Raw genomic sequence first — 24,479 nt, 5'->3', positions numbered from 1 at the left:
TGAGCTGCTGGGCTCGCCAATCAATCATCACCCTCTAGCACTAATGCCCGCCTTCTACTGCCCAAACTCGTTTGCCGTAGAAAAAAGGAAATATATAGGTGAGTATTCTTTGCTTTTTTAGTGAAATGCATGCTTCTACTTTCTAAAATTCAAGAAACTTTCTGGGCAAGTGATCAGAAATTGTTTTAACTTTTTGTTTTTAGCCGTTGAGCTCCATTTACTCCCATTCATTGAGGACTCGCGAGCGCCCTCTGCTGATTAGCCGTCCTGTTATTGGGAGTCCATCAGAGGAGGCACTGTTATAAACCACGATCATCCAGAAAGAAAAACTCCCAGAAATAAAGTTTATTTACAGTTTATTCGTATATTCATATATATACATGAACTCAGGAGATCAAAGCGTTGATTGTCCGTCCAGAGAGAAACGCTAATAAAATTACACACATACAGCAGCGAGTGTGTATGTGCTTCATATAATACTGCTAAATACGAAAATGTAACAGAGAGAAGATAAAAACAAACACAGTTCAAGATGTTTGTAATTGAACAATATTTCCCTCATATCTGATCATTTTAAAAAATAAAGTATCAGAGGTCGATTTCAGCTCTGAGCTCTTATATCAGGGCATTTTTACAAATAATAACATTATCTCTTTTCTGTGGCTCAAAAAATGGAAACAAATCAGGGTAAACACTGTTCCTGAAATTTACAGTACATAATCACAAAAATAAAAACTGCTTTAAATAAAGTGAAGAAGTCGATAACACAAACACGTCTCACTGTCTGAGAGTAACTTTACAGCAGAAGAAAAATGTTTTTACCTTTTAGTGCAACTGTACCAAGATTTCATTTGAAGTTCTTTGTCTATGTCATGAAATTTTAACACAGTGTAAACAGAGACTGACATTTTGAAGAAAAAAAAAAGAAAAACAGCTGCAATAGATATGTAAGCTTTTCTTCCGGCAGTGCTGAATTACAGTATTTAACTCACAGTTCAGTTCATTCTGCTGTCAGTGTTTCAGCTGCTGCTAATGGACATTACAGGAAAATAACCTTCACTTCATTCTTGCTGTCACAGCAAGGGAGAAAAACTTATTTAATGTATAAAAACCAACATTAGTCACTGTGTTTCTAGACGTTACATAACTGTAACACCTCATCTCACATAGTTTAAGCGTTGGAACCACCTGCTCTTACCAAAACCTCTACACTGGCAAAAGACTAAAAATACTGGCTCCACTCAGTGAAACTTAATGAAACTAAGTTGCACAACGTGAAGTGTCCTGCAGATCACCTACAGCCAATCAAAACAGTGAACATGCATTACATGATCATGCCAAACTAAATATTTTTAAATGATTGATTTCACCAGATTAAGAAAATATCACAGAAGATTCATCAGGCGTGAAGATGTGAAGATGCTAAGGAGGGATTTTCTTTTCTGTTCTGATCAGAAGACGAGAGTGTAACTCTACACAGAGAACTGGCCTCCTGACGTCCAACTCACAGCAAACTGAGTTGCAAATACACCCTAATTTTGTCAGAGCTGCAGTGCGATGATGATGATGATGAAAAGCAGTTACAAACATAACATTTTCATATTAATGTGTCAGAGTCAGTCACACTGAACAGCTGCTGTTCTCAGAGATGGACTTCAGCTTCCTGTATTTCGGCTCTGTTGAGTTGTCTCTGCCTCCACCGTCTCAGATCAATCACCACGATCACCGCGATCACCACGACTATAACGACAGCTATAACAGTGATGATTATGATCGTCTTTCCTCCACGTTCATCCTCCTCAGGTGGACCTGAAGATGAGAGGAGTCAGAGAGTTAGATGTGCTGAATGAAGATGTTCTGCTGGGTGTGTAAAATGCTACAGGTGGACTGATGTACCTCTAGATGGAGGCAACACCTGTATGAAGAGAACACTGACAGTGTGCCGTGTTTCTCTCTCCATCACTGAGAATGTTCCAGAATCCTCCATGGAAAATGTAGTATAGTTGATGTTAATGAGCTATCGCGAGAACGAGAACGAGACAGACATGGCAGCTAGAACAAAGACAGAACATGTGTTAATAAAGTAAGCATAAAAACTAAAGTAAAGGACTGTTTATTGACAACACAACAGACAGCTTGGTCAGCTCCAGGGAGTGCTGCTGTAGATCTATACGGTGTGAATAAGCTGCTCCACACTCCACCTGCTCTTTCTCCACCTCACACACTCGTACAGAACTGTCCCCTCCATCAGGCAGGAAGCTCACAATCACTGGAGATACAGGGGAGGAGCAAACTGGAACCAAACCCTGCCTCCAACTGTGTCATGAGATCTAATAAACAGACAAACAGAGGACTGATGTTTTGAGAGAAAAACAGAATAAACTAATAATGACAGTATGTCATCATATGACCTACCCAGAGCATCAGCAGTGCTACTTTTCCTGTTATGTGTGAAGTGAATCTTATATTAACATGCTGCCAAATAAAAAAGTGTTTTTGTAAGATTATTTCATTTTAATTTTATTTCACGTTCATCTCCAAATCTGAAGTGGAATGCACAGAATCTAAGAGGGAATAAAGTCCCTTTGATTGATTTGCATGATGGGAACACTTCCCCTCCTGTGATCTGAGTCCCTCATTCCTGTAGGTGAGCATGTTTACCTGTAACAGTGAGATTAATCTGTGCAGTGAGTCTGAAGGCTTTGTTCTTCACAAATGAGCACTTGTAAACTCCCTGGTCTTCATGGTGAGTGTCCTTCAGCTCCAGAGAGATGTTATCCTGCAGGATTCTCTCTTTAGGCAGTCATACTCTGCCTTTAAACTGAGGACCCACATACAGACAACCATGAGTCCAATCTAGAATCGATAAGTTTTGTCTGTCCCACTAAACCCTTTCAGCCTCTGAATCCAGCCAGTCCACTCGACCAAAACATGGCAGAACCACCTCATTACCGGTTCTAACAAACACAGCACTGAGAGAGGGAGGAGCTAGAGAGACAAAGAGAGAGAGAGAGAGAGAGAGAGAGAGAGAGAGAGAGAGAGAGAGAGGCTATATACTGTGCAGGATGTACCTCTTCAGACATGATGTGTGTTAAATATTATCAGTGTATATTTATTCAGTAGCTTCCACTGAGAGCTGAAGCTCTGCTAGTTTGAGCTCCTGCTCCTCTCTGAACATCACACATCGATACACTCCGCTGTCTCCGTGCTGTTTTTATTTTATCTGCATGCTAAATTATGACTCAGTACAGCAGGTGTGTAAAACTGCATTACTGGGGATCTTTAGGTAGGAGTGTCTGATCAGGAAGACAATGTTAAAAACAGGAGCACTGCTACAATATCACACTGAACTGACATTATGAGACTGACCTCACCAAAACACCCCACACATTCCAGCTCTGTCCAGTGTGGTAGTTTAGAGGTCTTTGCAGTTTTAGGCTGCAGTTTGAGAAGCTGCTGTTGGAATATTGCCGTTGTTTAAGTTTACCTTCACGTTACTTATTGACATCAGTGAAATGTGAAGGAATGTTAAACGTGCTTGTAGTGCACAAAGCAATATTCATATTCTGAGCACATTATAACCTCATAATTCAGAAGATAGAGTATGGTACACAAGACAAAACACATCAGCTCCAGAACACTGCTGTTTATCTCAGGGTCAGATAGCGGCACTTTTAAAAACTGTTCACTTTCCCCCAGAGAGTAAAACACTTTAGACCTGCACAGGCTGACACTGGCCATCACTACAGAATGACACTGACCTCAGAGCTCTACAGTCTGGTCTGGTGTGGTGAAGCTGGGATAGAGTAAAAGTGTGGGTCATCTGATGGAGAGCAGACTGAGAAACACTGTGGACATTTACAGGTTCATGAAACCATTATTAACTTATTAAATAATCAGGTTGTGACATCATACAGTAAATAACTGATTTAATATTTTTACTTAAGTTCTTATTCTCACCTGAGACAGGTGCATGGTATGATAATCCAGAGAAGCTGAGCTGGCACCATGACAAACCTCTGACAAAAAAAACAGATTCAATTTCAAAAGAATTCACTTAAACACAATTGTCAGGTGTTACTTTTACTGTAAGCCCAATCAGTTTATATTCCACACAGAAAAGGTTCTTAATTTTAAACACAGGCTACTGCAATATATCACAGTGATGAGAGCAAATATTCAAAATACAAGCACCTTTTAGCCTCACAATAATCTTCTATCATCAGTTTAGTTTATTATGGTGACTTTCTAACAGACAGTACCTGCAGCACAATATAAAAATGACCATGCAGTAAATCATTGTTAAAATTTTCATCAGTACTTCAGTCAAATTTTCACCTTCAGTTACAGTAAATACTACAGTACAGCATTAATGCACAGCTAATATCTTTTAATCAACCCTGATATAGTCATACGTTATGACATTTTGAGAATAAAGTTTTTAAAAATAAAATATTTCTAGACAAAAGTCATATGATATGAAATTTAGAAAATAAAGTAGTAATATGTTGAGATAAAAAAGTTGTACAGTATGACATTTTGAGAAAAAAGTAAAATTGTGAGATAAAAAAGTCATACAGTATGATATTTCAAGAATAAAATCATAATATTTTGACATAAGAAAGTCATACAGTATGATATTTAGAGAATAAAGTCATAATAATTCAAGAAAAAAGTTGTAGAATTGCAACATTAAAGTGGCAATAATACAAACTCACAATATTGTAGCCAAATGCAAAATGAAGGTAGCATCTCCTGTTAAAGTGAGGGTCACTGAGGAGTTGGTAGAGTTATCCGGTAACATTGATTTCCCTAGTTAAAAATACTATTTATAATATAATGTAATATTTTAGCACCAGCCTGTTATTAATATAAAAAACAGCTGTGCAAGAAACTGTTTTTATTTAGAATAAAGAACCAGATGGACTCTGAAGGAAGGAGTGAAGTGAAGTGAAAGTGAAGGAGAATGGCAGGCAGTGGCGTCTATACGGCTATCGAATAGAATTTACAACCATTTGTCACTGTGTTTTGCACACTGTGAAATTAGACCTCTGCATTTAACACCCATATACACGCACACTAGTGAACACACACACACTAGGGGGCAGTGAGCACACTTGCCCGGAGCAGAGTCATGACCCGAGCTCACGATTGGTTTTATTCCAGTTTACACTAAAACAAATGTAAAAAAACACGAGAGTATTTGGTTCTTATTAGCAGATGAAGTGCTGTTGATGGTGTTTGTATATTTGTGTTGGTCTAAGCGTAGTAATATATCAGTCACCTTGCGTTGGCGTGCATGCGCATCACACAGTATGCCTTGTGACTTGCAGTGGTGGCGCCACACCGCCGAAAATGGCCATAACTCATTACTTCAGTTATTAAAGACACTAAGTCATCCTTATAAGACCTCCAAAAACCTGCTGAACAGTGTCAGTGCGCCGCACAGGGTTCAGCCTCAGACAGTAAACTCTGCTCTCTAACTTCTCTGGAGGGCATCAGGCTCATTTTCTAATGTCCTCAGAGATGGAGATTGTGTGATATTGTATCTTGTCTGTTTGGTTTCACACTGCAGCAGCTAAAATGGACCTAATTAAACACATGAGTGTGTGTTGGTCAGAACCTTTGCAGCAATACGGGCACTCTGTTACTCACATTTAGAAGATAGAGAGGCTCAATGTCTGGGTGCTCGGACAGAAATATGTTCTGCAATCCATGTTCCAAAATTATGGAAGCACATTTCAGCCACTTGAAAAAAAGCCATTTATAATCTCATAACAATGACGTAGTGCCTCATGATGATGAGATTTTCTTACAATTATGACCTGCCTTCTCATAATAATTAAATAATATATCAATATATCATAATTATGACTAAAACGTATCAGCTTTCTTAATGTTACATATAAGATAAGAAAATCCTATATTAGCTCCACGACGGGGAAATTCACAGGGTTACAGTAGCAAAGGGAGAGCAAGGTACTCAAGAACAAAAAAGAAGTAACAAAGAGAAGATTAAAAAATGAACCTTGTTACTTAGTAAATTTAAAGTAAATTTCTTACTTACTTATCTTGTTAATACTAAAGCAAAAAATAGCAATGCATTTTTTATAATTGCAATGTAAGGATTTTTTGCCTAAATTTCACAGAGTACTGCTCATGAGGTATTGATTTCTGTTACATATTGAATGGTGAGCAACAAAACATCTTTGCACCATAGAGATATTTAATTATTTACAAGGAGTATGTATTACATTGTACACAGGAAATAGTGATGAATTCATAGTTTATGTTCTGTATTGTGCCAAGTGTAAAGTTTGGTGGAAGGGGATTATGGTGTGGGGTTGTTATTCGGGAGTCGGGCTCGGCCCCTTAGTTCCAATGAAAGGAATAATTAATGCTTCAGCAGACCAAGAGATATGAAGAATTTCATACTCCCAACTTTGTGGGAATAATTTGGGGATGGCCCCTTCCTGTTTAACATGACTGCGCACCCGTGTACAACGCAAGGTCCATAAAGACATGGAAGAACGGGTTTAGTGTGGAAGAACTTGACTGGTCTGTACAGAGTCCTGACCTCAACCTGATAGAACACCTTTGGGATGAATTAGAGCAGAGACTGTGAGCCAGGCCTTTGTCTCATCCAACATCAGTGTCTGACCTCACAGTGGAAGAATGGTCAAAAATGTCCATTAACACACTCCTAAACCTTGTGGAAAGACTTTCCAGAAGAGTTTAAACTGTTATAGCTGCAAAGGGTGGGTCAACATCATATTAAACCCTATGGATTAAGAATGGGATGTCACTCAAGTTCATATGCGTGTGAAGGCAGATGAGCGAATACTTTTGGCAATATAGTCTATATACATTTATGGCTTGATAAGTCCCCACTGACAGTTTGCCACTGCTGGTCCACCCTCAGATCACCCAGATTACTGTCGTGCACTCAATTTCTAACTAGTTTTTAATCTCCTTAAACAGACATTAAATGCACAGAGACTATTATTTTAGAAAATAAACTAAGACATACAAACATTACAAACACTTTAGAGACAACAATGAAGACTAGGTCTAATATAAAATGATTTCTGACACTGAGCAGGATTAAATTACATACAAGTAGTAAGTAATTTACAAAATATAACAAATGAACGGAAGGAAGGAAAAATGAGTAAGTTAATGAAAAGTGAAAGAGTCATGATAAGTGGAATTTTGTTATAATACTCTGCTTAAACACCAGTGGGCTGCCTGGAAATCGCTGGGCAAAAGCCAGTGGACCACAATGCCTATTCTCCTTTACATTGTGTGTAAACTACGTGATGAATGGACCAAAGAAACAGTCCAAAATTACTTGGACTTACATTCCATTGACTTACATTCAAAGTAAATGTGTTTTTCCCTTCTCCTGTAAAGTTGTTCCAACAACAGATATATGTATATTATATAAAGTATAAAGAGCATATCAGCCTCACCTTCCTCAGTAGCTCCACTGTGAGGGTGTAAATCCTCCTGCTCTGTGTTCAGTAGAACTTTGAGTCTCTGAAAGTTTAATTCTGTTCTCCAATAATTGAGGTATGTTCTCCTCAGTACAAGTTCAGACCTGACTCTGGTACCTGTTGTTACACTACTGTTCAACAGCCAGTCAGACAGCAGCATAGCTACACCCACTCAGGCAGAGAGCAGTGAAGGGCCATGTGTTGACTCCTGTAAACAGTCAGGCTGGATCTCTAACAACCCCCTTTACAGTGCACCATGTGAGTTAGTGCATTCTGGCTAGTTGGGGTGGAACTGGGAACCTGTGACTGAATCCCAGACTTTATTAAATATTATGCCCTGTTTGGGTCTCATCATACATAAACATATCATAAAGGATCAATCATGTATTTTAAAACATATGTATATAAATGCTGTGTACATATCCATGTAAGTATCAAATCGCTGTTGTCAGAAGAAACCATGTCATCTGCAAAATGGTAACTTTACAGGAGAAGAACCTACTTAACTTTTTAAACTCAATAGCACTCAAGTCATTTTAGGTCATTTTAGGTCATTTTCAAACTATGTCAAGAACTGAAAATTACAAAAATAGAGATTATTCTTATTTACTGCCAACCTTCATAACTAGAGTTTGAAGACCTGGCATGGGCTAATCTGTCACAATTCCATCATCTACCATGGGAATGTCTCACTCACTGTGACTCTATAAAACTAGAAAACAGCGCTAAAATAACCAAAACCTTTTAGGAGACCAAGCATGTTTCAGCATTTGACCCAAAATCCATTATGACCACCATCTGAATTATACCATCTGGTACACTTTATCTGCAGGGATGGGCGGGTAGCTACTTACTAGCTACTTAAAGCGCATTACTTTTTGTAGCTAGTAGCTGTAGCACCTACACATTTTTTGTGTAGCTATAGGGATAAATTTCACTAAAATTACACTAAAGGCTTCAGGCAATACGCACAAAAGGTGAACTACCAAGGTTAACTGTGCAATCCTGACTAAGCCACAGACAGTTTGAGCAAATAGGCATGCACTGATCATGCCTTACTAGTAGGCTTAGCTCAGGGTTGACAACCGAAATGTTAAGAAGAGCCATTTTGACATTTCAACAAAAATGAAACCACCTTGGGAGCCACAACATTTTATGTCTTTTTTGGCTGTAAGTATATCTCAGTATATGCTGATGTAGTACAAGCTAAAAATTAAAAAAAAAAAACGCAGACTTACTTTGCTCTGCTTTAAGCTTTAGTTCAACTACTGCTGTTTTTCTCGCACAGTTGTGGGCTGGAGGTTAGGGGACTGGCTGTGTGACTGGAAGGTTGCTGGTTCGATCCCCAGCGCCAACAGTACATGACTGAGGTGTCCTTGAGTAAGACACCTAACCCCCACTGCTCCCCAGGCGCCATGGATAGGGTTGTGCTCACCAGTGTGTTCATTGCTCCTTAGTGTGTGTGTGCTCACTGGTGTGTATGTGGTGTTTCACTTCATGGATGGTTTAAATGCAGAGGTGAAATTTCCCCATTGTGGGACTAATAAGTATCACTTAACCTCAGGAAACTTCTCCACTCGTTTCTTGTAAAATGTCTCTCAATGTTTGACTTTTCACAAGGCTGAAGTTGCTTCTCATTCTCCTGCTTCTCATTCAAATTCTCCCATTCCACCTTAAATGGTGCCTGAAGTTTCAGATTGTACTGCTTCTCCATTTTAGGTGGAACAGGACAATTTGAGCAAGAAACTGGAGAAAGAGAAGAGAATTCAGCTTTGTGAGTTGCTGCAGATTAAAAGTATCAGGAAACCAGCTGAAACATTATAAATGCAAATAAGTCCATCAATCTCCAAATTAACGATGTTCATCTTAAATCTCTCTCTTTGCCTTTTCTTTATCTGCATTGCGTCCAGCAGTCTGCGTGTCAGTCTTCAGCGTTAAAGGGTAATTTACCAGTTCTAGATTACCTCCAGCGTTTAAGACCATTTATTGTGAAAACTGTGGTAGAACTGTGTGTTATAATGACTTTACAGCAGGGGTCTCAAAGTGCCGGCCCGCGAGCCACACCCGGCCTGTGATGCAGTTTCATACGGCCCCTCAAGGGTTAACACAATAAGCATAAATCTGGCCCGCAATTCAATTTAATTATTTATGCTTTATTATGTTAATTTTTATATTTTATCTTGTTGTATTTTGGTGTGTGTGTGTGTGTGTGTGTGTGTGTGTGTGTGTGTGTGTGTGTGTGTGTGTGTGTGTGTGATTAGCACCAGGCAACGCTGCGTCCACTCGTGGGCTGCACGTCTCTACACATGCGTGCTCAAGATTCCCGGCAAAAACATTCTGTTAGCCAGAATGTCTCTTTCGAAACTCTCAGAAAATAAAAGAAAAGTTGACTTGGAGCACAGACTGTTTCGAGAGAGCTGGACGATCGATTATTTATTTGTTGAGTTTAACGCGACCGCCGCTTGTCTGATATGCAAGGAGAAAGGTGCATATTCACTAGCGCTTGATGAGAGTACAGACGTGAATGATACTGCTCACCTGGCTGTATTTGTCAGAGGAATAAACGACCAGCTTTGAGGTGACCGAAGAGACGTTTCTGGCAAGCACTGAGCAAACACTGAACAAAATGTATTTGAATTTCTGTATGTGTACATAGTTATTATATATTAAAATAGTTCTTTTTCCCTTTTCCCACTGCTTTTTGTCGCGATCCTTTAATCTGGCCCCTCATCGACAACACAGTTTTATTTTAACAGTTGACAATGCTTTTATAAATTGGTCTGTATTAAGTTATTTTGTTGATTTTTGTTAGGAAAATCCTGGAATGATTGACTTTAGTCTAAATTTTTGTTGGATATCACACATTTGATCTTTTTGTATATTTGCAGCTTTTCATTTGTATGTTTCTTTCTGGCAGATTCGCAAACATTCTGACAATCACACTTTGAAAGTAGCTAAAAAGTAGCCACAACTCTTTCTTGAAAAGTAGCTAAATTGGAGCTAATTTTTCAGTAGCTATCCCAACCCTGCTTATCTGTTTAGCACAAACTGGTTGAGATAGCTACTGAAAAATTAGTAGTTAGCTACAAAGCTACTAGCTACTTTTCCAAGATTTGAAGCTAGCTCCAATTTAGTTACTTTTCAAGAAAGAGTTGTGGCTACTTTAACAGTAACATGATTGGGTATTAAAAAGAGCATCACAGAGAGTCTTTCAGAAATAAAGATGAGGAGAGGTTCACCACTCTGTAAAAGACTGTATGATTAAATAGTGCAACAATTCAAGCATAATGTTTCTCAAAGCAAAATAAGAAAGAACTTTTGCTTTTTATCATCTACAGTACATAATAACATTAAAAGATTCAGAGAGGGAAGAGACGTCTGCTGTCTGAGGGCCAAAAACAGTATTTGCGGGTCGTGATCTTTTGGCCCTCAGACAGCACTGCATTAAAAACAGATATAAATCTGTAGTGGAAATCAATGCATGGTCTCAGAAACACTTCTGAAAACAAATGTCTGTGAGCACAGTTTGGCATTGCATCCACAAATGCTAATTAAAGCTCTAAAACATAAAGAAGAAACTGTGCATAAACAGGATCCAGAAATGCTGCCACCTTCTCTGGGCCCAAGCTTATTTAAAATGCAGTGTTGTGCCAGTTCACAGCTTTTCTGAACTAGTTCAAGTTCAGTTCATACATGCTCAAAGTGAACAGTTCATGTTCAAAGTTCACAATTTTAATTCTGAACTAGTTCAAAGTTCAGTTCATTTAACTTTTTTCGTGAGATATTCAAATAAATACTTTTTTCACACTACAAGCTAGAAATCACTATACGCTCTTTGAAACTGCTCATTGTAGACATTTGCTCATGACACTGCAATTGTGGGTTTCTTACCAGGTGATGATACTTGCAGCAGTACAGAGTGTAAAATTGTTTTAAACGTTCATAAGGAGAATCGGTGTCTGTCTCCGTGCCATCACTCCCACTAGCCATTTTTTTTTTATTGCAGCTCTCTCTCTCTCTCTCTCTCTCTCTCTCTCTCTCGCTCCTCCAGCCCTCCGCGCTCTCGTCATTGCCTGCTACGCGGCGTGGCTATGCCTACCCCGCTCTGCTGCAATTCATCACGGGTAACGTCGTGCGCAAGCCAGTATGTTATTAACTAGCCAGTATGTTAACTATTCTCAGCCGGACACTACGTTTCCCGCAATGCATTGCGCACACAACGTCAAAACCATTTCTGTCTGGTGATGCATGATTTAAGCGGCACCAGCGAGAATACAGGAGGGTGGAACTTTCTCTCATTGCGTTTCAAAAGAGAAAACAGATGTCACTCAGTTTTCAATGGAAAACTAATTCCAACGTTCATTTACAGTGATGTCTGCCGTTCATGACACATAATGTGAACTAATTCACGTTCAAGTTCTTTATTTAAAAATGTGTTGCGTTCAGTTCAACGTTCACGAAAAAATGAGCGAGTTCAATGAACGCGTTCTTTTGAACTCGTTCACGCACAACACTGTTAAAATGGACTGAAGTGGAAAAGTGTCCTGTGATCCAACAAATCAACATTTGAAATTCTTATTGCAAATCTTGAACACTGTGTCCTCTGGGCTAAAGACCACTCAGTTTGTTATCAGTGCACAGTATAAAATCAGTATTCATGATGGTATAGGGGTGCATTAGTGCTCATGGGTGATGTGCACATCTGTGAAGGCAGTATTAATGCTGAACAATATATACATGTTTTGCCAACATATGCTGCATCCATACGTCTTTTTTCAGGGAAGACCTTGCTTATTTCAGCAAGACAATGTCAAACAACACCCTGTATATCTTACAATAGCACTGCATCAAATTCAAAGGCATAAAATTTAAAATGGGCATATATTTTTAAAAATTCTTTCAAAAAGTTGATATGTTGACTTTGTAGTATTTTACTTTTAAAATATGGTTTACATGATTTGCATTGCACTCTATTTTTATTTACATTCTGCACAGCATCCCAACTTTTTTGGAAATGGGATTGTGTATGTATACATGCTCTGTGTGTGATATTGTAGTAAATGTTGAGCTGACACTGTGCTAGATTAGTTACAGCTATAACTGGCTTTATTTATGATTCCACTGTTGAAATGATTTTTTAAAACTAATTTATAGCAGCACTCTGCTTAACTACCAGTGGGAGACAAGCTTTGCCAACAGTGGCCAGATATCCTCTAACTGTCTGATGTGCATGAGAAAGAGCCAGAGAGCTGGAATACAGCAGTCATAATGATGAGTATTATAAGGAGAACACCAAGAACACAGGTTTAATTCTGAGGTCTTGAGCAATAACATAGTTACTATTACAAAGTTAAACTCTGACCACTCCATATTACCCTGTTACTTCTCTCTGGCCAATACCAATTTTCATTTCTCTTTCTCAGTTAAACTAAAGGAGTCGTTTCATAATCTGATCCAGACTGTCTGAATTTAAACTCTTTAAATGTTTGTCTCGTCCTGCACATGTTAATGTGAATTAAATTTGTTTTTGCCAAAGATTCTTGGTGTCCACTCAACTTCACTGAATTAATGTACTGTACACTCTCTCGGGTAAGAATAACTCATAAAAATGCTATATATGGCTAAATATATGGCTATATTCAGATTTAGATATGATGTCACTGAATATTTAATGTGTTAATAATCATTTCATGAACCTACAAGTGTCTGAAGTGTTTCTCAGTCTCACTACTCCAAACCAGATTGTAGAGCTCTGAGGTCAGTGTCATTCTGTAGTGAACATCAGACCAAACACCGTCAGACCAAACGGTCTCAGAGGAACGGTAACAGGCCAAACGCAAACCTGGTCAAGCATATACTGGTTCGTTCGAAAACTTTTGTGTATCCTTGATATAAATGCCAGTATAACATTTTAACATTTTTTTCTGAGGCCGGCCGTTTGGTCTGACAATGTTTGGTCTGATGTTCAGTTACACTAGATCTGAGACATGGCGATGGCTTTTCTCAAGACTTGAAGTCATTTAGCATGAGGAATGATGCTGTTCTGACTCTGAGGTCTGAGGATGTCCTAAAATGTATCCTGTAGTCCCGGCTAGTGCTAATTAACGCATATTTGCATGTTCGTCAATTTGAAAATGAAAAAGAAAAGAAGGAAATGAAAAGTAAATCACCAGCAGGTAGCACTGATGTTCATTTGCATTTGCCTTTATATTCTGACAATTAAAGCATGTCCATGCCGAAAACTGAATCACAAAGATTTATCCATTTTGCATTTTCATTTTAATATTGTCAGATATGTAGCCTATTACTATGAAAAACAAATAAGAACATAAACATTGCATTTTGATTTTGGTTTTGACACATATTCTGCATTTCATGAAGCAAAGTCAAAGTGAAGATTGGATTTTCTTCTCTCTATTAGCTTTTTCATTTCAGATTTGGCCATGAAATATCAGAGTAACAACTAAAATGAAATGACAAGTAATACTTTTAAATTTATTTTTATTTTTGTCACAGATTACTCATGCTTATGTGAAAAATTAAAATGCAAATGTAGGTATTTAATTTCTTTTTCATTTTGGCTGGATATTTGCACAGATATTTGGAAAAATAAAAGGCAAAAAGAGTTTTGCATCTACATTTTATTCTTTTAATTTTAATTTCATTTTTGGCTGCCATAGTTCTTCCTTCTGGTAGTGCAGCTGTAGCGCATGAGCCTTCCATAACAAGACTAACTTGTTAAATGTCCTGAGCCTTAGTTCTGCATTTCCCGGGTTGAACTTCCCTCTGAATGGGTCACCCATTACACACCTAAAGTCCTCCAGCACTGCAGGTGTAGTGAAGCTGGACAAAACTGAACTAGCTGGTGGACCATCAGGACTGAGTTTAGATACACTGTGAGGAGAATATGTTGTATGTCATTCTAACACTTCTATTGATATGCTCCTCTGCTATACCATTAGGAGCTCTGTCTGCAGTCATGGTTAAGATTGGTAATCTGGGGGGCTCCATCACCCTCCCCTGTAAACTACTTGAAGACTCACCTGTGGAGCAGCTGGACGTGCGCTGGCTGCTGGCTGAACATCTGGTCATCAGACTGAACCGAGACCAGATCATCTACAGCATCAGCTACAGGAACAGGACCAAACTACCAGCAGGGGGCGCCGGCCGTGGAGCTTTCTCCCTGACCATCATGCGCACACAGCAAGGAGACAGCGGAGTGTATCGATGTGTAATCTTCAGAGGAGCAGGAGCTCAAACTTGCAGAGCTTCAGCTCTCAGTGGAAGCTACTGAATAAACACACTGATAATATTTAACACACAGCACCTCAGAGTGTCTGTACAGTGTGAAGAGGAACAACCTGCACTGTATAGAGCTTCTCTCTCTCTCTCTCTCTCTCTCTCTCTCTCTTTCTCTCTGCCTCTAGCTCCTCACTCTCCCAGTGCTTTGTTTGTTAGAACTGGTGATGAGGTGGTCCTGCCATGTTTTGGTCGTGTGGACTGGCTGGATTCAGAAGGTGAGATGGTTCAGTGGAAGAGACCAGACTTATTGGTTCTAGAGTGGGTACATGGTTCTCTGTTTGTGGGTCCTCGATTTAAAGGCAGACTGTTGCTGCCTAAAGACAGCTGAAGAATCTCTCTGGAGCTGAAGGACACTCACCATGAAGACCAGGGAGTTTACAAGTGCTCATTCGTAAAAAAACAAAGCCTTCAGACTCACTGCACAGATTAATCTCACTGTTACAGGTAAACATGCTCACCTACAGGAATGAGGGACTCAAATCACAGGAGGGGAAGTGTTCCCATCATGCGAATCAACCAAAGGAACTTTATATTCCCTCCTCAATGACAAAACATTTTCAGTGTTTGAATTTAACATAAGCTTAATTTCATACATAACAGGAGAAATAGCACTGCTGATGCACTGGTTGGGTAATATGAGGACATGCTGTCATTATTGTTAATAACAGTGTGTCATACAGTGTTATAAACCACATATTACTGTAAGAGCAGATTCTTATTAGTTACACTGTCTTTCTCTCACAACATTAGTTCTGCTTCTCTAATTGTCAGATAACATGGCCCAGTTGGAGGTGGGGTTTGGTTCCTCTGTGCTCCTCCCCCTCCACACTGTATCTCCAGTGATTGTGAGCTTCCTGCCTGATGGAGGGAACGGTTCTGTACAAGTGTGTGAGGTGGAGAAAGAGCAGATGGAGTGTGGAGCAGCTTATTCACACCGTACAGATCTACAGCAGCACTCCCTGGAGCTGAGGAAGCTTTCCATGGAGGATTCTTGAACGTTCTCAGTGATGGAGAGAGAAACACAGCACACTGTCAGTATTCTCTTCATACATGTGTTGCCTCCATCTACAGGTACATCAGTCCACCTGTAGCCTTTTACACACCCAGCAGAACATCTTTCTTTCAGCACATCTAACTCTCTGACTCCTCTCATCTCCAGGTCCACCTGAGGAGGCTGAATGTGGAAGAAAGATAATCATCACTGTTATAGCTGTTGTTATAGTCGTGGTGACCACAGTGATCATGCTGCGGAGGCAGAAACAATTCATTGAGGAACAGTCAGCTGAAATTCATGAACCGCTCTGAGAACATCAGAAGTTGAAAGTTTCTGTTGTGTCTGTACCCATTCCCATTCCTGTGGTGGTTCCCATCCCTGTCTCTCCTTCTGTTTCTGTGCTGGTATCTGTCTGTGTGTCTGTTTCTGTCCCAGTGTCTGTTTTGGTTCCTGTTCCCCTGTCTTTTGTGTGGTCTGACCTTACGTTCTTCTATTCCTCATCCTGTTGTGCCTTCTGTCATCCCTCATTCCCGTTCCTGCTTCTGTTCCTGCTCCCATTCCTGCTTCTGTTCCTGCTTCTGTTCAGTCTTCATCCTGTCCTGTGTCCTGTCCCTACTCTTTTTACCCTGGCTCTTGTCCTTGTTTAATTCTGTCTCTGTTTTTGGTCTCTTGTGTCTGTTTGGTTTTGTTCTGTTTTGTTTGGTGAGGCTCGGTATTGGCCCCTCCCAGTCCTGTCCATGTGTTCGTGTTGTGTTTTGATCTTCCACGTGCATTTATTGTGTTTATCCTCCCAGTTTGGCCCCCTTGTTTTCAGGCCCCGCCCCGATTGTTCCCATCTGTGTTTCAACCTGTGTCTTGTTATCCCTTGTTAGCCCTCTTGTATTTAAGCCCTGTGTTTGCCCCTTGTGGTTGTTGGTCTTTGTGCTAGATGTATTGTTTTCTGTGTTCTAGTCTGTTTCGCTGTTTTGTGGTCTGTTCCCCGATCTCTCTGTGTTGGCTCCTTGACTATGGACTGTCTCGACCCTGATTTTGGATTTGCCTGTAATAAATCTTGCTTTTCTCAGCACATGCATTCACCTCTACATCGCTCCTCGTTAGAGAGAGAGAGAGAGAGAGAGATAATAATACTCTTATGCGAGCTGTTTACAGTGACGTCTCCATCTCTTCAGGTGAAGAAATGGACTCCACTGGCCAGCTCAGGAAGCAGTTAAGGAAGACCAGAACAGCAAGCCCAGCCCAAACCCATATGACCACAGTGAACAGCACACCAGCATCATTTATCACTTCAGAAAAAAAAGTTTAAATGATGATTTAAGATTTATCTTCTTTCTGTCAGGGACAGTCACTCAGACTTACATTTGGTCTTAAGGCGTGTCACAGGCAATAAAACATGTTCTAACTATATTTATGAAACAGTTCCAGTCCTAAAATCTGATTGGCTGAGCCTTGTTCAAAGCCGTTGTAAAATCCACAATATATATACACTTATGTCCACCTCACAGCAACTGAGCTCTGTATCACTGAGCACAAAAGAGCCTTTTGTTTTTAATGAATAATGACTCTAATGCTGCTCACATGGAGCACTGAGTGTATTGATGAAGAAAGAATCCAGTTCTGTTTAAACTGAGGGGCTGACAGCTTATGTTCTTAACTAGAAATGGGCTGGTTAGCTAGCTAAGAGGCTAAAAGATAGCAAACATGCTAAACAGCTCCATCATTAATATCACAGGCTTGAATTGAAGCACTTACAGTATGAATCACTGTAAAACTGCAAAAAAAGTTACCTGAATGTCTTACATGCTTCAAATTTTTGAGTTTCAGAAGTCAGATCAAACCCAGATTGAGTCTCAAACAGCTCTGTACTCCCTAAATAGTGTGCTATCTATGAAAGTTTAGATATTCTAACTTTTACAGCCAAATCAGAAATCTGAATCCTTTATTGATCCCAGAGGGAAATTGCAGTTGTTACAGTTGCAACCATTTATGTAAAAGAGTAAACACTTTAATAATTTAAAACAAAGATAAAGAGAAATTTGCAATATGTACACAAGATTTAAGTTCTTATGAATACAGTAAAGTGGTGGTGACTGTGATAATAAATATTAAACATCTAGTATAAAGCAGTTCAAAATTATTGTACCTCTCAGTTATTACACACAATTATTATTATTACACATATGAACAGTACTGTTAGGTATTGAGTTTTGCAGATGAACCACACTTTGTGAATCATACTGTACACTGAGGGAGGAGTTATAGAGTTTGATGGCCACAGGTAAGAATGACTTCCTGTGGCACTCTATGGTGCATTTTGGTAGAATGAGTCTTGCACTGAATGAGCTCCTGTGTCTCATCACCGTGTCATAGAGTGTTGAAGGACCTCAGGCACCTCAGAAAATAGAGACAACTTTGGCCCTTCCTTTAGAGGGCATCAGTGTTCATAGCCCACTCCAGTTTATTGTCAACATACACACCCAGATATCTGTAATCCTCCTGCCTTGTCCCTCCTCAGATCCACCACCAATTCCTTTGTCTTTGTCACAATGAGCTGTAGGTTGTTCCACTCACATCATGTGACAAAGTCCTTCACCGTCGCCCTGTACTCATCCTCATTGCCCTTGCTAATATATCCAACTATTGCCGAGTCATCAGAAAACTTCTGAAGGTGGCAAGTCTCTGTGCAGTAGCTAAAGTCTGTGGTGTAGAGGGTGAAGAGGAAGGGAGAGAGGACAGTTCCTTGTGGAACTCCAGTGTTGCTAACCACTCTGTCCGACACACAGTGCTGCAGGTGTACATACTGTGGTCTGCCAGTCAGGTAGTCAACAATCCAGGTCACGAGGGGGTCTTCTACTTGCATCTATGTGAGCTTATCACCCAGAAGAGCAGGCCAGATGGAGTTAAATACGCTGGAGAAGTCAAAAAACATGACCCTCACAGTGCTGGCTGGCTTATCCAGGTGAGCGTATACTCGGTTGAGCAGGTCTTCAACTCCCAGGCTGGGCTGATAGGCAAACTGGAGTGGGTCCAGAAAAGGCTGGACTATGGGTCAGAGCTGATTCAAGACGACGTCTTCATGACATGGGACGTCAGTGCCACTGGCCTGTAGTCCTTGGCGTCACTGGGTCATGGCGTCTTTGGAACAGGAGCAATGCAGGACATCTTCCACATCATAGGGACCCTCTGGAGACTCAGGTTCATATTGAAGACATGTTGCAGTACTCCACAAAGCTGGGAGGCACAGGCTTTAACACTAATCTTCCGCGAGCTACGAAAATTTTCGTAAGGGAAACCAGCGACCATGTAGCCCACTCCCCTGCTGTGAAGCAATTAACGCCCATTGTCTTGGTAATGATATGGAGTGCGGTGGAAGTGGAAACCCCCCATGCCCACAGAAAGCTCCTACAGCTCCCAAAGCACCTAACATGACACAACTTGAAGGTGAACTTCAAGTTACAACCCGAGTGTATATGTTACCGATCCGACAGCGCGACGGAGAATCTGTAGAATCGTGTTTCAAAAGTTATAATTCAAGGGCGCGTAGTAGCGACGGACGGAGCAGTGGCGATTTCTCTAAGACTGCAAGGGAAGCTCAGCTTGCCCTAAAATGTCAAATATGTTCAGTTGTGTTAACATTTCATTCACTACAAATGCATTAAAAGCTGAGTGACAGGACCGCTCATTCAAACGGGACGTTTTTTTCATTGCTTCGAAACTCGCCGGTCATTGGATAAATGCCACGATTTTGTCCCGCCCCCGAACGCAGAGCGTCTCTGTGGTGAATGGAGCTGTGGGCGGGCCTGGATGCGGAGCTTCTGCAAAATGATTGAAGGATCAGACGAAAGGCTGAATCCTGTTTTGATTGACAGCTATTTTTACCCATTTACGTCAAAAGACAAACTGCAACCCATTTCTTGGCGTTTACTTGGTGAAATTACTTGTGCATTTCCGTTGTTCATTGTGTAAATAAAACACACTCCTAGTATTTCCTTGTTTCAGTTTAACATAATTTCAACATTTCCTTGTACGAGTTTAATTTCGTTTCGTTAGTTTGTTCAGTCAGTCCTTCATACTGTTGGCAAGGTCGAAGTGAACTAGCCAGCAAACAAGGTTCACACACAGAGCTGCTGTCTCAGTCCTCCTCTGTGAATTAACATAATAAAGGGTGATGTATGGTCCTGCTAATTGCTGGCAAGAAGGAGGGGTGATGTCCTGAGGATCTTGAAATCTCAGGAGGACTAGTGTTAAGCACCCTGGGGGGGACCCCATCAGGGCTTGCAGCCTTGTTTGGGTGGAGTCTCTTCAGTTGTCTTCTCGCCTGGTCAGCAGTGAGACTCACTGTAGAGGTGATGGGTGGGGGAGGGATGGAGGTGTGAGATGGACAGTCACAGGAGGGGGGGCAGGCTATCAGGAGGGGGAGGGGGTGAGTGGAATGGGCTGCTGAGGACCGGCAACAGAGGAGTCAGGGTGGGGGAGGACAGAGCCTGCAGTATCAAATCTGTTAAAGAACAGATTTAGCTTGTTGGCCCCATCCACACTGCCCTCTACTCCTCTGTTGTTACTGGACCTGAAGCTGGTGATGGTCCTCATTCCATTCCAAACTTCCCTCATGTTGTTCTGCTGGAGTTTCCACTCCAGCTTCCTCCTATATTTGTTCTTCGCCTCCTTGATAGCTGTCTTCAGTTCCCTCTGGATCGTTCTCACCTCCACTCTGTCTCCAGCTCTGAAGGCCCTCTTCTTCTTGTTGAGGAGAGCTTTAATGTCCTTTGTTACCCACGGCTTGTTGTTTGGGTAACATTTAACAGTCCTTGTTGGGACAGTGGAGTCCACACAGAAGTCAATGTAGTCCGTGATACACTCTGTGAGCCCGTCGATCGAATAGCGCACCATTTATCAAGTGTGGATGTGTCCCAAATGACTACTTCTTAGCTGTTGAGCTGCAGGAGTCAGTATTTAAACTCCTTCATAGTGCACTATGTAGGGAGCAGAGAGCCATTTGAGATTCAGCCCCAGAGAGAGGCACTACTGGATTGGTGTTAAATAATAATTGTGGTGAAAATTAGGTGACCAAAAAGTCACCTAATTTTTGTTCTTTGCTTTATGTCGTGCCTAAGAACACCTTTCCCTGTGATGAAATTATAGTGACTGTGACGGGGAGCAGACGCATGTGCGGAGGTAAGCGACTTTTATTGAGGGAAAAGCCAAAATCAGGGTCAAGACAGTCCAGGGTCATAGAGCCAATACAGAGAGAACGATTTACAGACATGAAGACAAATAATAAATGGTTCAAACAGATAGCACGATCAAACACAAACAACAAAGACCAGCAAAGACCAAGTACAACCGCAGGGCTTAAATACAGCAGGGATAACGAGGGACAGGTGCAAAACAGGTGGAGACATTCAGGGGAGGAGTAACCAAACAAGGGGCAGGACTAGAACACCAAAACAAACACGCATGGAAGATCAAAACAAAGGAGCACATGGATTAGTGGGAGGAGCCAACCGTGACAGTGACACACATCTTCTCGCGGCTTCTTGCTTCATTAAGTAATTCCTCATTTGTAACACAATGGAGATTTTTATTATAATCTTAGCTGGAGAAATGGTATAGTGTGTCTTGTTACACAGAAAGAAAACCTTTGCTTTACATGTTTTCTACATGGGTCATTTTTGAAGATTCAAACAAATGTAAAAATGTCAACAGTGCAGGTTTGTATATGTTGATATAGAACATAAACGGAGTGAAAATGTAACTTATTGTAGTGCTGAACATTAAACGTTGGTTTAATGAGAGAACACTTGGGAGAAAGGACAGAGTCAGGGCAAATCAAAAATCTGAATCAGAAAAAGTAAAAAAATCAGAAAATAGAAAAACACAAGCAACCAGAGCAAAAGGGCAAATCCAAAAGAGTATCATTCAAAAAACAGGCAGTGGGTTCAGTACACTAGTTAGGAAATCAGACGAGGAACGCTCAGTAAACCAGTACAGTAGCAATACCTCGCAATGAGGAGAACAAACCAGGATCCTTTTAAAGTCTGAAGCAAATATAATAATACACACATGGACAAAATTGTTGATACCCCTCGATTAATGAAAGAAAAACCCACAATAGTAACAAAAATAACTTTAATTTGACAAAAGTAATAAAAAATAAAAATTCTATGAAAATGAACAAATGAAAGTCAGATATTGCTTTTCAAACATGCTTCAACAGAATTATTTTAAAAAATAAACTCATGAAACAGGCCTGGACAGAAATGATGGTACCCCTGAAATATGTGACCAAACGGACACGTTAAATCAAGGTGTGTTCACTAATTAGCATCACAGGTGTCTACAATCTTGTAATCAGTCAGTGGGCCTATATATAGGGCTACAGGTAGTCACTGTACTGTTTGGTGACAAGGTGTGTACCACACTCAATATGGACCAGAGGAAGCAAAGGAAAGAGTTGTCTCAGGACATTAGAAAGAAAATTATAGACAAGCATGTTAAAGGTAAAGGTTATAAGACCATCTCCAAGCAGCTTGATGTTCCTGTGACTACAGTTGCATATATTATTCAGAAATTTAAGATCCATGGGACTGTAGCCAACCTCCCTGGACGTGGACGCAGGAGGAAAATTGATGACAAATCAAAAAGACGGATAATACGAATGGTAACAAAAGAGCCAAGAACAACTTCTAAAGAGATTAAAGGTGAACTTCAAGCTCAAGGAACATCAGATCGTACCATCTGTCAATGTTTGAGCCAAAGTGGCCTTAATGGGAGACGACCAAGGAGGACACCATTGTTGAAAACAAAACATAAAAAAGCCAGACTGGAATTTGCCAAACTACATGTTGACAAGCCACAAAGCTTCTGGGAGAATGTCCTATGGACAGATGAGACAAAAATGGAACTTTTTGGCAAGGCACATCAGCTCTATGTTCATAGACGGGAAAATGAAGCATATCAAGAAAAGAACACTGTCCCTACTGTGAAACATGGAGGAGGCTCTGTTATGTTCTGGGGCTGCTTTGCTGCATCTGGCACAGGGTGTCTTGAATCTGTGCAGGGTACAATGAAATCTCAAGACTATCAAGGAATTCTAGAGAGAAATGTGCTGCCTAGTGTCAGAAAGCTTGGTCTCAGTCGCAGGTCATGGGTCTTGCAACAGGATAATGACCCAAAACACACATCTAAAAACACCCAAGAATGGCTAAGAGGAAAACACTGGACTATTCTGAAGTGGCCTTCTATGAGCCCTGACCTAAATCCTATTGAGCATCTTTGGAAGAAGCTGAAACATGCCGTCTGGAAAAGGCACCCTTCAAACCTGAGACAACTGAAGCAGTTTGCTCATGAGGAGTGGGCCAAAATACCTGCTGAGAGGTGCAGAAGTCTCACTGACAGATACAGGAATCGCTTGATTGCAGTGATTGCCTCAAAAAGTTGTGCAACAAAATATTAAATTAAGGGTACCATCATTTCTGTCCAGGCCTATTTCATGAGTTTATTTTTTTAAATAATTCTGTTGAAGCATGGTTGAAAAGCAATATCTGATTTTCATTTGTTCATTTTCATAGAATTTTTATTTATTATTACTTTTGTCAAATTAAAGTTATTCTTGTTACTATTGTGGGTTTTTCTTTCATTAATCGAGGGGTACCAACAATTTTGTCCACGTGTGTAAGTAATAATAAATGTAGTAATCAGGTGACTGTGAATGGGGCAGAGGCCTGTGATTGGCGGAAGGTGTGATGCCATGATGATAGGAATTCTGGGAAATGGAGTCCTTGAGCTTGTTAGGCAAGGGAGGAGAACCCATAAGTGTTACATTATGCAGAATTTTTCAATTATAAAGTAAAACGAGAGTGATAACTCTAAACTTCTAAGGATTAAGTTTGCACAGATTTAAAATACTGCCCCAATATACTGTCGGGACTAATAGCTATTCCCTTCAACCCCAGGCGTCCAACATAATATTATGAATCAAAAAGAAATCTTTTAATACTAGCTAAACACTTTTTTTAAGTCTAAGTTCTCAAAAAGGAAAGAGTCTTTAGATGATAAGTTTGTGGAAGATGAAAAATGCTTCTTCATTATTTCAGGTGGCACAGGGTCTTTAGAGATAACAGTTTATGTACCATGACCTCCTTTATAATAAGAATACTTTATAAATGAAATCTCATGAAATGAAGGATCAAATGACTGTTTTGTACAAAGTCTAATGTGTGAACTCTGCCCTTGGCTTTTCCTGCTTTTCCTCGCTATCATGTAACTCAGTTACAGCCTGTCTCAGATCTACATTCACAGGTTACACAGAGCTTTAGCGCTGTAAATGTCCCCGTTGTGGGACAAATAAAGGACTATCTTTTCTTATCTTTCAGGTATTGTAAGTTATAGAGGCACTTAGTGCCTTAGAAAGACTCAAAGCAGTTGTTGAAAACCAGCATACAGCAGTGGTCACCAGCCTTCCTCCTGGAGAGTTCAGTTCCAACATGCGTCTAACATGCTGACACCATAACCAGCACTTATTATGATCCAGTGGGAAAAGGAGGACATCTTTTACCACGGGGGGTGCTTGTTTGATGTATGCTTGTTTGTGCTTCTCTGTTTGTTTGAGAACACATTCTTTGACCATGAGTCAGTGTATTAAGTATAATAGCCACACTGGGAAGAACAATGAAGAGAGAAAGTCAAAC

General features: G+C 40.3%; 1 long non-coding RNA gene across 4 annotated transcripts; it reads right to left on the bottom strand.

Annotated features, from left to right (window-relative positions):
• Positions 1–339: 339 nt before the first annotated feature.
• On the bottom strand, positions 340–7,599 carry LOC108433947. 4 transcript variants are annotated; one of them, XR_001858331.1, is made up of 5 exons: positions 7,473–7,599; positions 3,961–4,019; positions 2,202–3,848; positions 1,897–2,052; positions 340–1,809 (listed from the first exon to the last, which is right to left on the bottom strand). It is a non-coding gene; the product is annotated as an uncharacterized LOC108433947 (long non-coding RNA). The 4 variants fall into 4 exon arrangements; XR_001858330.1 differs by having other exon boundaries at positions 1,897–2,330; positions 2,662–3,848; XR_001858332.1 differs by having other exon boundaries at positions 1,897–2,821; positions 3,762–3,848.
• Positions 7,600–24,479: the final 16,880 nt, after the last annotated feature.

Source organism: Pygocentrus nattereri, chromosome 10, assembly GCF_015220715.1.
Source record: "Pygocentrus nattereri isolate fPygNat1 chromosome 10, fPygNat1.pri, whole genome shotgun sequence".
Classification (NCBI taxonomy): domain Eukaryota; kingdom Metazoa; phylum Chordata; class Actinopteri; order Characiformes; family Serrasalmidae; genus Pygocentrus; species Pygocentrus nattereri.
This window is presented reverse-complemented; position numbering and strand designations above follow the sequence as displayed.